Source organism: Episyrphus balteatus, chromosome 3 (genome assembly GCF_945859705.1).
Source record: "Episyrphus balteatus chromosome 3, idEpiBalt1.1, whole genome shotgun sequence".
Classification (NCBI taxonomy): domain Eukaryota; kingdom Metazoa; phylum Arthropoda; class Insecta; order Diptera; family Syrphidae; genus Episyrphus; species Episyrphus balteatus.
This window is the reverse complement of record NC_079136.1, coordinates 38,635,576-38,648,929: the sequence shown is the minus strand read 5'-3', so window position 1 is coordinate 38,648,929 and position 13,354 is coordinate 38,635,576.

The following is a 13,354-nucleotide window of genomic DNA, read 5'->3' as shown; positions in this document are numbered from 1 at the left end:
TGTGGAAACCAAAAGATTGTAGGTAGCTATGGTGTTTAAGAAAACCGACAACAAATAAAGTTTACAAATCTAATTCTAATTTATTCTTCAAATTTTATTATTATTTGTTTCACCCTAAAAGCAAGTACGTGAGACCCTTCTTGAAATAAAAATTCGAATTGACTTTGAGACGTTGTTAGACGGCGCCATTGCAAAAGAAAATATTCGACTTGGTTGATAAATCAAAAAGAATGTCGGTAGTATCGTTTGAGTAAAGTTTGAGCAAATCCTCATAAGGATGTAAGTTAAAGGATCGTCTCAACCAAGGTCAATATGCGCGGTGATCACGCTTGGGAGGTGCATTCGAGGAGTGGCCTCACGAATGCCAAATAAAAAGGTTTCGTGACATGAAAATTCTTTCGACAATCAACGCCTTATGAAGCCAAGAGCTGATCTAGTTTTACTAATATTATTGTCAAAGCAGATACCAAATCACGAATAGAAATAACAACAAGAACATGTTTTATTAGGTTTTATCTATGAGAAGAAAATGTTATAGCTTAATGTTAAGCTGTAAAAAATTGTTTTGACACTAAGTTGAGAAAATATTTAACTCTCTTTGCAGAATAAGTGCATCTTCAGGTGATAGATAATACTTTTTTTGTAATTCTCATATCATCCTCATAAATGTCTGATTTACATTGAGAAAAAATTGACTGTTTTGTGGGACTTTGAACACTGAACACTCTGAAAAGAATTCGTTGCCAACGGGCAATTAAATAGGGCCTGGTTCATGACATAAAAGACTGAAGAAACTCGAGTTTTTAAAGTTTGAACAGTTTTGGGTCATTCCATATAGGAGAAATAAGACCGAAATCGAAAAACTAATCCATCTCAAAAACGGCTCTAACGATTGTGATACAAAAATTTGTGTCTACGACAGTCCTATCAGTTACCTCGTAAGGGATATAACCGATTTCAACGAACATTTTTTATGGATAAGCGATAAGTCATAAATTATTAAATTATTCTTACTTCGTGACCTTTGTTGAATTAAATATTTAATCCTATTAAGAACAATTTTCAAAAAAACCTACATTTGGATTAAAAAAATCATTTTTTTAAGTCAATTTCGTTGACAACAGGTGGATAAATATTTTTAAAAATTCGTTTTTAGATGTTGTTCATTGAATAAGAGCAATAGATAGCATTTTGGCTTCTAAAATATGAACTAAAAGTCTCTCAATTCTTGATAAAAATCGAACAAAGAAAAATAGAAAATTACTGGAAGTTAGTCGAAAACAATAGTTAAGATCTACATGAACTGTAATAAGTAAAACAATTGAAATTGTAAAACGTAAAGTTTTCGTTTGTACAACTTAATACAAAAGGCTGTTTGCTGTTTCAAAAATATCTATAAAGTTCTTAAAAATCCATTCATATCAACAAATAATCAACTTTGAATTCAATTCTACCCACATTTCTTCAATTTATGTTTAAATATTAATAAATAATAGATACAGACACTCTGAAACTTTCTTTCATATTAAAACCAGCTATTAGCACTAAACAAATTTAAATTTTGAATATATCAATTAAGTTTGTAAACAAAAGGTATTAATATCCAGACAAGCATGTTGTCACGCCTAATTCATTACAAATCGAACAAAAACTAAATAAAATATTTTACAGCTCATAATAAATAAGAAAATGTTTTATGGGACAAATCTGGGTTACCAAAGTATTAAATCAAAAAAAAACTTCATCATAAAATGAAAAACCACTGCCCAAGAGAAGAATTCTACTTTTGCTCAAGAACATAACAAAAACAACAACAAAAAACACCAATCACGCCTAAAATGGAGACTCCAAGTTGGAGTCTTTTATTTGGTCTTCTCTTCTGAAAACTACTACCTCCAGATAAAAATGTACCTTTCCCCAAAGATAAATCCAAAAACTTGTATTCCGTTCACCTGCGCTGTTGCTGCTGCAGCAGCACACTGACCCAATGACTGGTTAAACTCTCTTGGACAAAAAAAAATTGTTAAGAAGTATCTTTTTTTTCAAAGATTTTGTATATTCTACCAACAAGAAAGCTGTAGTAGGTAATCTTAGTTTTATTATATACGATTTGCATAAATTCCTATGTAACCCAAATTCCATGCATTAGAACAGAAAAACCGTTATATCTAGTCAAACAATTAATCGACTCACAGCATTAAAGACACTTCTTTAAATAAATAAAAGATAATTTTATTCAGAATTCTTATTTATAAATAAACTTACAATATTTTTTGTTAGAACCAGCGAGTTAAAGATTGATCTTTTCCAATAAGAGTCCCTGGTAAAGATGTTTAATCCAAACTTAAGGTCATAAGTGGCTCTGAAGATCAACACGAAAAAACAAACAGAGGTTAGAGTACACACGAATTTTTACTTCCCTCAATTTATAGTAATCACGGTACACAAAAAAAATGGGTTAATCACTTTTGCACATGAATTGGTGTTCCGGCAATTTCTACTAATCAATTCAAGACTTCATAATCTATTCGGGATATCAAGTATCTAAACACGCAGACTTGTCTTGGAAAGATTATCTCTCTTTTTTTTTTGTTGAGAAAAATTATGTATCTATCTTGCACTTGGAAGTTCACAGAGTATCTTTTAGAGTCACACTTTGAGATGGAACATAACCGACGAACGACCGTTGTTGATAAAAACCTAACTCAGACTGAATGTCATGACCAAAGCCAATGCCCAAACGAACCTCACCTCACAGAGATACAGGTACTTGTTGGGGAATCTTTCACATTTATCTTTTTTTTTTTTGTATGGAAGACGAAGACTATGAACAACTTTGAGGAGACGATGCAAAGATAGTGTAGAGGGAAAGAGTTGTTGTCGAATCAATTGTAAGCGTGCGCTTTGCACTATTCGAGAAGCCTGATAGTTTGAGTTGTCTGCATTTTCTTGCAAGACTAGGCTTTGCGGTTGTTTTTTTTTTTCAACTTCCTTGCCTCACTCTTGCGTGCCTGATGAAGTTTTCCCTTTCTGATCATTTCTGTTGGATTTTCATCTTCTTCGACAACATCTTTGGTAATTTATCATTGAATAAAGATGAATTCAACTCATCTTTCCGTCAGTTATTTCCTTGAACTTATAACTGATATTTAATATTACCATTTAGGAATTAGGAGTTGTTAAAAATTCTTGCTTTTTTTTATTTCCAATTAACCCTTTACTTCTATGAAGCTACTTCTTGAAGGTACGCTTAATTCATCAAATTTTTTGGTAGTTTGAGACAAATTGGCAAAAGTGGTTCTTTTTTGATCGAATAGCGAAACAGAGTGCAATTCATTTAAAAATTAAATTACGAAAATAATTACATAAATGGTACCTACATTATTAGATGTAATACTTACAAAAACAACAACATTGTTGTAGGTATGAATTTCAAGATCTTTTTTTAATTTTTCATATAATTTTATACTATTTTCACCAAATAACCTGGTATACCATTCTAAAGAATTGACTAGTCGATTTTCAAAATAATTCATTAAATTCAACAAAATTAATTTTATAAAAAAATAAAATTTTGAAATATTTTTTAAAAATCCAACAAATTTTGTTTTTTACATTTTTTTAATAGTTTCGAAAAAAAGATAGTGAATATAAAAAAAAATTTTAAATATTTAAACATCTTTAAATTAAAATCTTTAAATTAAAATTGAAACAACGTAAGAGTTTTTTTATTTTTGTTTGACTTCAGCTTTTGTTGCATTTTATCACCCAAATTTCCAACAGCGAGATAACACGTTGGTAAAGCATTCGCCTAGTGACCCAAGAGTTATTGGTTCGATCCCAATGGTTGCCAAATTTTTCCTTTTTTTTTTTTAATAAATTGATGCTTTTTTCAAAGTTTAAACAACTAACGATGTTCTTCTTGTTCTTTGATTTTAAAATTTTCGTCTTCAACGCAAAATCATTCCGAAAAATAGTTTTCATTGATTTTAAGTTAATTTTTCCCTCAGTGTAAAGATTGAATTGTTTCGGAATTTTTATCAAAGCGAATTTTCCCTCCTATTTTTACTTTGACTGATATAAGACTAATTTATTCTATTTATTTTATACACGGAGAAAAAAGAGGGCATAAGATGATGCGCACATTAAATTTCACCACCCTTCCACTTGATTCCACTTAAACTCAGTTAAATTTGATGTGAACTTCATATTATTTTAATATGAATTTTCAATCTTTTAACAAAGAAGCAACAAATTAAGTAAAACTCACAATAGTTAAATTATGGAATAAAACGGGATAAAACGTTTTCACTAAGCTATTATTCCTTTTCAAAATATCTAAAATGTAAATAAACTTTCTAACCGTTTAAAATTAATATTTTATTATTATTGTGTGTGAACTGTGGATAGACGACTATGTAGATAAAGTGGTCAATATTGCCAATGCCCTTAAATGTCTTAGATTTGGAAAGACGCCAAGAACAGAAATATGTGTGATTGTAGTTTTTGAAATACTTTATATCGCATGGAAGTTTGAATGGTGTTCCTTGGTATATTTGAATGAAAGAACATTTAATTTTAATATCCCTGATGAGTGAAACTATCACAATTTTTGAATTGAAAACTTCTTTAGACTTTAGTATCGTAGTGATTTGAAACAAGATGAAACGAAAACGCTACATTCAACTTGTTATAACTTTTTTGTTTTAATAGATAGATGAATGAAATTTGTACTGTAGATAGGTAATTAAATAAACTATAAATGTACAAAATTTTGAGATAACGGTAAAAAGATGTTCTTTTTCTACACACGTTATATCTTTTGATCTAGTGCACATACAAATTTTATTTAACTTTAATACGCATTTTGATAATATAACCTTTTATTTGATATATCACAAGGAACTGTACGAGCTCTACAAGTTACACAATCTTAAATTGAAAAACTTGAAAAATACCTCAAAACACCTGTGGAGATCTGTTGACGATGACCAGTGTAGAAAGTACCGTATTCTCAGCTTGAAATTTTGACTTGGCTTTAAAAAATTCTTATTTTTTTTTCTAGGCATGATAGAAATATGATTGATAAGTCATATAAAAAGTGAAATAACCTTTTAGATGATATAAAATTTACTATAGGCTGTCATTTAAAAAAATATATTTAATGGTGTTAAAAGAGAAAAAAGATTGAATTTTTTGCTTTTTTGATGAAAAGTGATTTGGTTTGAAAAAAATAAGCTCTTTTTGTAGATGTTGTATATAGACATGGACGATATAAATATTTTGAGCTGAAACAATAAGCTTTCAGATGATATAAAATTATTATAGGTTGTTATATAAAAAACATGTATTTAAAGGAGATATGTATAATAAAAAATAGGTGTAATTTTTTTTTAAGGTTTCACTTCTACCACGTGTGAATTGCACACATGACTTTTTTTTTATTTTTTTTATTTTAGTTTAAGGAGTAGTGATCAATGTTTACAAAGATTTTGATTTTTTTTTTTCTCAAAATGCATATAATTATAAGAAGTAAAATTGTACACTTTTTGAACTCAAATTCAATAGTTGTTTTGTTTTTTGTTTCCTTTGAAGAACGAATTTTATGTTTATTTTTTTCTTATTTTTTTATTTCATATAATTTACAAAATGTGTGTATACAATTTTTTTTTTTTTAAATTAAAACAACTTTATCTATAAGTTGTTTACAGTTAAGTTTACAAGAACTGTATGTGTACCAACCTAATTTAAAATATTTTAAAGACCTATGTAATAATATGATCTGGTAACCCTATGACTTCACTTTATGTTTTTGCTGATTTATTTTCTTCAAAATGCTTATAAAGGAAATAAAAGTACTAAATTTTAATCTAGTATCTGTACGCGTTTATTTATTTTTAACAGTACAGTCAATTTTAGTTTTTTATTTTATTTTAATGATAATATAGGTCGTTTCAAATCAAAAGTCCCATGGAAAATTGAGCAAAAATAAAAAAAACTCATTTGCTTACTGGAAGGAAGCATTTATGAGGCAGCTGAACTTTTTATAAAATTACGATAAAATAACGAAGAACAGTTCTTGATATCCCTATTTTAATTAATTGATCCGTCTGTGAGATTCACTGGGTAAGCCTCAGAAAGCTGATGCAAGTCTCCCGGGCTTGCATCACTCCATATCCGCGGGCAATACAAAAAAACATACAATTATTTAATTATTTATCATTTGAAGGCAGTTGGGATAACTTTGCCGAAGATATTATTATAGGACTAGGTGAAGATGGACCAGAAATGTCCAGTTTATATGATAGCAATTCATAACTTAAAATTCTATTCACATCTTTTCCTTTTGTATAATTGGGCAGTAAATATCTTATTTTTATTTTTCAATTATTTTGGAGTCGTCACCATAGAAATCATTAATAAACAAATTCAGATTTTTCGTTTGTTTATTTTTTTCTCTAGCATTTCTTTCATTCAAACAAGCATGATTTGTTGTTATTTTTGATTTGATTTGTCGCAATGAGCCATTAAAATTGAGTTTTTTGTTTATTTGTTCTCAATTTTATTGGAAGGGAGAAAATAAACTCAGAGTCAGGACTTTTGATTTGAAACGACCTATAGCTAGGGAAACAATGTTTTTTTTTAAAGTTTAATGACTTCTGACAACCACCTTACTTCACCTATGCTTTTGAAAGGTTTTGTGCCTATTTTCTATAATATTAAATATAAAAATTGACACCCAAATGACTCATACAAAAATTTTGTATTTTATTTAATATCATTTAATTTTATTCGGGAATTTTTAAGTTTTTCATACAAAATAGACTATTATTGAGGTCTGTGGTACACAAAAACACCACAACTATTCAATATTTGCACTGTAAATAAATTTACGTTGAACCAGCACTTTCATCATTTCTGCATAAAAAAAATCAAGGAAGCCCTTTAACCCTAGTTTACCGCACGCAAAATAATGCAATAACCAAACTTGGGGGTTCGCGCGAACCCCAAAGCTTTTATGCACCTCTAATTGTTCATTATCAACAATTTGATGCATTGTCTCTTTCTGTTATTGATTAAGGTGACAGTTGCGGTGTCTTTTTATGATAACACGTATATATAACAGGTATATTTTTGCCAAAATATACCTAATAAAAATTGTTGAAAATAGTCCATTTAAAGTCTTGGGGTTCGCATGAACCCCAAGTTTGGTTTGTGACTTTTTTTCAGAAAAAAATTCCAGAAAATTATATAAAACCGCTTTTATGGAAAAAAGACAAAAAACGTAAACAAAAATGAATTTCGTTCACTGAGTTTTCATCCCAGGTCGAAAAAACGATTTAGAAAAAAGTTAAGCATGCGTTGGGGTTCGCACGAACCCCAAGTTTGGTATGTGACTTTTTTTCAGAAAAAAATTCCAAAAAATAATATAAAACCGCTTTTATGGAAAAAAGACAAAAAACGTAAACAAAAATGAATTTCGTTCACTGAGTTTTCATCCCAAGTCGAAAAAACGATTTAGAAAAAAGTTATAACCATTTAAACATGCGTTGGGGTTCGCACGAACCCCAATTTGTAAACTAGGGTTAAGATGCAATTTAAAAATTATAAACCGTTTGAACTTTTTCCGCAAAACAATTTGCATTCAATTTCACTTAAATGTACTGTGTAGTGTATTCTGTGTGTGTGTGCTGCCCAATTAGACGGCTTATTACGTGAGCCCAGTCACTTCTAATTGCCTTGAAACAATCTTTAAACCTCAATACCACTTCACTTTAACTAAATGATTATAGTCTGCACTTTCTTTGGAAATAATTCCCAGTTTGCTCAACACAGAGGATATCTATTCTAAGAGTTAAAAATATTACCTAACCACAAAGTGTGATGCCTTATTTTATGTTTCAAGTTGAAGATGTTACCTCTACCTCTACTCTTTGACTTACTCTTGAATGATGATGTACTACTGCGATACATCCTTCTCTAGCATGCAAATGAGTAAAATTTCTGTAAAATTACCAACCAAATGCGCATACCTAAGTAGATGGAATGATTTTTTGACACGAACATGCAAAATTCTAGTGGACTTGCGCTTAATTCTAGAACATAGAATGAAATTGGTTACCTCCCAGAATGCAGGAAATAGAAAATAACTGGGATATGGTCATAATGAAGTAGCTGCAAATTGTTTAAGTAATGTGTCATGGCTAGGATGGAATTTCCATCACAGACAAATTGCCAATTTTGCAAGTGAATTATTTATTACTAAATAAGTGACAATGGATAGACAAGGGAAGTCATTAAATTCTGTATTTTATGAGCTTTTACCTAGAATCTGTAGAACCTTTTGTTGGAGAGGTTCTATAGGAATAGTGTTCTTCCTTATAGGTTGAAATTTTTTCTCTTCTTTCTGTATACAAAAGAATTTTAATTTGATTTGTTTTGAACAAAAACCCAGCTTATCAACTTCGGTGTTGAAGACCTCTAAAAATAATACATTATTTTAATGCATTTAAGCTTCCAATGTAGGTTTCTTCATATAATTTAGGAGTTATCTGCATTACCTAAAAAATTGGTTAGTTTTTTCTTCTATTGAATTAAATTCTGTTTGATGGTTTTTTTTTAACCTCTAAAAATAAAAACTAAGAGAATTTGAAAATCTCTGTAATCTCTTTTATACACAGTTTCCAATAAAACTGCAATTAAAAGCTGTGCTTCTTGAAATAATTATATGGCACGCACATCACACACAGAAGATGAAGTATAAGTGTTAATAAATTACTTATGGCCTTGAATAAAATTATTTTGTTTGAACAACATTTTTTTGGCTAATTGTAACACTGTGAAGATATTACAAAATATTAAATCCATGGCATACATTTCACACAAAATTATAGACGTAGGGAAAACGATGTGGAAAAAAGTGCTATCAGTAGCACTTTATTTTTATGCTCAAAAGTTGGAAGGTATGAATTAAATTTTATATTGACTTTTGAAAGACCTTGTCTGAAAAAAGCAATCATGAATAATAATTTATCTATACTGGTATCATCTTTTTGAGTGTGTCTATAAAGAAGAAATGTACAGCAAGCACTTGTGTGTTCAAATCTAAGGTTATTCAGAACCTTTATAATCAGCATCGAGGTATCCGTTCGGAGAATTTTTTTTTTTTCCTAAATCGGAGAATTTTCAATCGAGGTATCCGTTCCGATTGACATACATAGGGTGTTTTCATAAACGTCTGCCTAACTTAGACCTGCTTTAGTCGTGTTCATAAACTCATATCTGCGATCGGACTAACTTAGTCCAACTGCAGTTTTGCTGTTCATAAACGTCAGTATGTCGTCAACATCGGGCAGATTGCGCAGCCAAAATTTTATTGCTGCAGAACTCAAGGAGAAATTTATTTGACTCTTGATTTTATTTTTTTTTGTTAATAAATGTAAATATTGTTAAAAAAAAATAAGGAAACAAACATATTTAAATTTTAATGACACAGAAAATTTCAAAATCGTGTTTTTTGAGGTAATGAGTTTATATTAATTTTTTTCGTATTAGGGTGGCTCTAAAAAATGTTATCTTTCTACAGTTGCTTGAAGAATTCCAAAAAAATCAACGTGGATATTGTTTTGACCAAATTATCGAAGAATAAAAAAAATTTCCATTAGGGTGGTTCAAAATTTTTTTTTTAATTAATTACAAATAAAATTATTTTTCACTGCAGAGAAAGTTTGTAAACCATGGTTTATGAAATAAAATGTAAAATTGGGGTAGGTATTTTCGAATTAGGGGGCTCAGAAAAATGGTATATTTAACATTTACGCTTGGAATTCAACCAAATTCAATTTAATTAATTCAGCATGAATTTAATATTACTATATCAAAAATGCACTTAACTAACTTTCTGTGCACTAAAAATCATTTTTTTTTTTTCAAACGCATAAAAAAACTTTCTTGAACACCCTAATTAAAAATATTTTTTCCATAGATAATTTGTTTTAAATGTGAACTACTCGGTGTTTTTAATTTTTTTTTTTTTTAGAAGAAAGTATTTTTTTTTTTAAGCCACCCTAATGTAACACGGTTTACAAATTTTTCGTGTTATTAAAAACAATATTTTCGGGAACTGAACAAGAAATATTTTTTTGCCTAAACAAAACTCATTATGTGGTAATTTTTTTATATTTTTTTTTCTGACGTTTATGAACACTCAGTGACTGCTGAAAATTGTACTAACGCAGGCCTGCAAACATTCTGCAGAAGTGGTGTGTTCTTTAATGCAGCAAAGCAGAAGGACGATTCTACTGACGCAGATTTCCGACGTTTATGAAAACACCCATACCTATCGGAGAATCTTCCGATGAAACATGGCACCTATAAACGCATTGCGATGAAGTGTATTCAGCAAAGACCTTATGACAGTTATGCGTTGAATTTCATCGGGAATTCTCCGGAATATTTTAAGAAAATCACAAGGATTTTTAATTTTTAAATAAATCACGCTGACACAATGTGTCAAATGATTGCGATTTTATGCTTTATTTTTTTTGTTCAGAAGTGGATACCTTGAAAGAAATCTGAGTTCCGATCGGAACGGGCTATCGTTTTGGAATTTGCTCCTTACGGATACCTCGATAGCATAGGGCTGAATATTTTTATGGTAGAGTAAATGTTCGTCCTAAAAAAAAAACTTTACGAAAGGACCCTGACTTTTAGCATGGGAGAAGTTGTTTGTTGTTCTAGTTCAGTAGTTTTTAATACGTTAGCATGTTCCTCCATAAATTTTAAATTACTTATAATTATAGCTGTGGTTTATTTTCCTCGCGATCCTGATCAGATCATTGTTTTTATTAGTTTTACAACAAAAGCAGGATTTTGTTTTGTTATTGTTTCGCAAATAAATCAATGATCTGATCTGGATCTCGAGGAAGCATCTGCTTTTTTCCTTGTTATAGAATATGTCAAAAGTACTAATTTACATAGCTATGTAGGGCTAAGATGTGAACTAAAAATTTGGTTTTAATGTAAAGTGGCTCTGCAAATACTTTAAACGCTTATTCTGTTCATTTTGTAGCCGTCATTTTGAATAAAAAAAATTTTTCGTATTCTCCAAACTAATATATTTTTCGTCAAGAAATGGCAGCGTAAATTATTTTTGACACCAAAAAGCTGCAAAGGTACCATTGTACACCGGCCGTTAAGTAAAAATAAATATAATACTGAAGTAACTTAAGGGTAAAAGAAGGGGTGGTTGGTTGTAGTTAAAAGTATTGAACATAAACAATAGATTTTTTTTTTTGCCTTATTTGGAAAGAAAGAAAGAAGAATCATTATTCCTTTGGAACTACATAAGTTGTAGAATATCTAAACAAAGATATATTTTCAAAATTTGAAACTAATTACTATTCATTCTCAGTTTAACCATTTTTTTTTTACTAGCCAAATTTTTTTTTCTAACATCTAACATAATTTATTACTTAACTGATGGTTGAAAAATCGATTATCATAAGTTACAATTTTTTAAGCATTTGTTTTTTTTTATGGCATGGAAGGATTTTTTATTATTTTTTTTAATCTTATTCATTAAAATTGGATTAATGAATGATGTTTGCATATAAGCAAATTATGAAATTCTGAATACAATAAAATAGCAAAAAATTCGTTAATCTGATTTTGTTCTTAATTTCGTATTATAACTCATTTCAAGAACAAAAATAGGTTTACATAATTCTCAGATACCTTGAAGCATATTTTTTGCTAAATTAATTTATTGTATTTTTATTCTGTTTGTTTTGCTGTCAGCTGTCAAGAACCTACCAATTAGTTGCACTCTTGGATGTGGTTTTATGCAAATATGCGGGTTAATGTCAATAAACTTGAGTTAGTTTATTCAACTAATAATTAGGTAAATCTACCTCTATGAGGTTATTGTATTGTTCTTGTTTTTTGCTTTCATTGTACTTTCTTGTGGTAGTCAGAACTTCCTATGAGTTCATCTTTTCACTAAGCAAATTACATCATTTAAAATGCAATAAATATATTGGTGGTTATATATTTTTTTTTTTTTTTTTCAAAAAGCATGAAATGGATATTCTTGTCATAATATTCTATTCCTTTTAGGTAGTTAAGAATTTAAGATGTGTATATCAAAAAATAAAATTATTTAAAAGTAATTTCTACAGAAACATGACTGGGGGTGGGACAAAGGACCCAAAAAAAGAGAGACAAAAATCTTGAGAATCCGACACTGTTAATATAAAAAAAGCATTAAAATAACCTGAATTGGGGGTTTTGTCGTTTGTGAAATGCCAAACTTATGTTTGGTCGTATTTTTCGTCCGATAGCCATTTTCGGGGTTTGACTAACCTACTGTAGTTATGTTTTTGTTATTTATACAATTATTTTTTTTATAAATAAAGAAATAAATACAAGTTTGAAAAGCACTTTTAGCAAAAAATGTTCACTGTGGTGTATACGCATCTTTTTTTTAATTTTACTAGTATTTTATTTTATTCCGATTTAAACATGAAATTCTACCCTGTTTGATACAAAGTGCAGTTGAATAAGATATAGTGCACCTATAGCGTTAAGAAGTGACAATTTTGTTTTATTTTGAACCTTCTCTTGGAGAGAGAAACAGATAATTATATGATCAAAAAACTGATTAAATAAATTACATTATGGGTGTTTTTTTTTTTTTTGTTTATTATCTCCACGCGCTCACACATTTAGACATTATAACTTCTAATCAAAAAAACGATTGATTGAAACTCTTTGTCCAAGTTTTACGTAAGAAAGTTAAAATTCCTAAATATTAACAAGTGCAAAAAAATGCATACAAATTATAGCATAGTTTAAATTTTATTTTTTAAACCATTAATTCTGAAAAAAGTATTTTTATTGCTTTAAATACCAGTAAGAATATTCTTATAGCGAATCTACGCTTGAGGTAAGGCGATTAAGGCAACTGGCCACCTTAGCAGACCGAAAAATCCACATAAGTTTGAAACTATGCGAATATTGGAATTATTTTACTTTTTTTGAGTCAATATCATAAAGGGTTTCACGAATCACATTGTAAAATTTAATTTGAAAATATTGAAAAAATTGCGCAGTGATGTTGGTTAACGCGGAGGTCCTCCACACGATACGCGTCCCACTTGGTACTTAATATATCTGAACTGCATGACTACAATGCAGTGTAGTCGTTTTTTCGACTATCCTGTCAAAAAATGCATAAAACTTGAGCAAAATTGAGTGATTCAAAGCAACTTGTCCTAAAATGTTCTTTACAGTTCAGTTCAGGGTAGCAAATCCTAAACAAAATAAACAAAATTAAAAAATTGAAAAAAAAAAA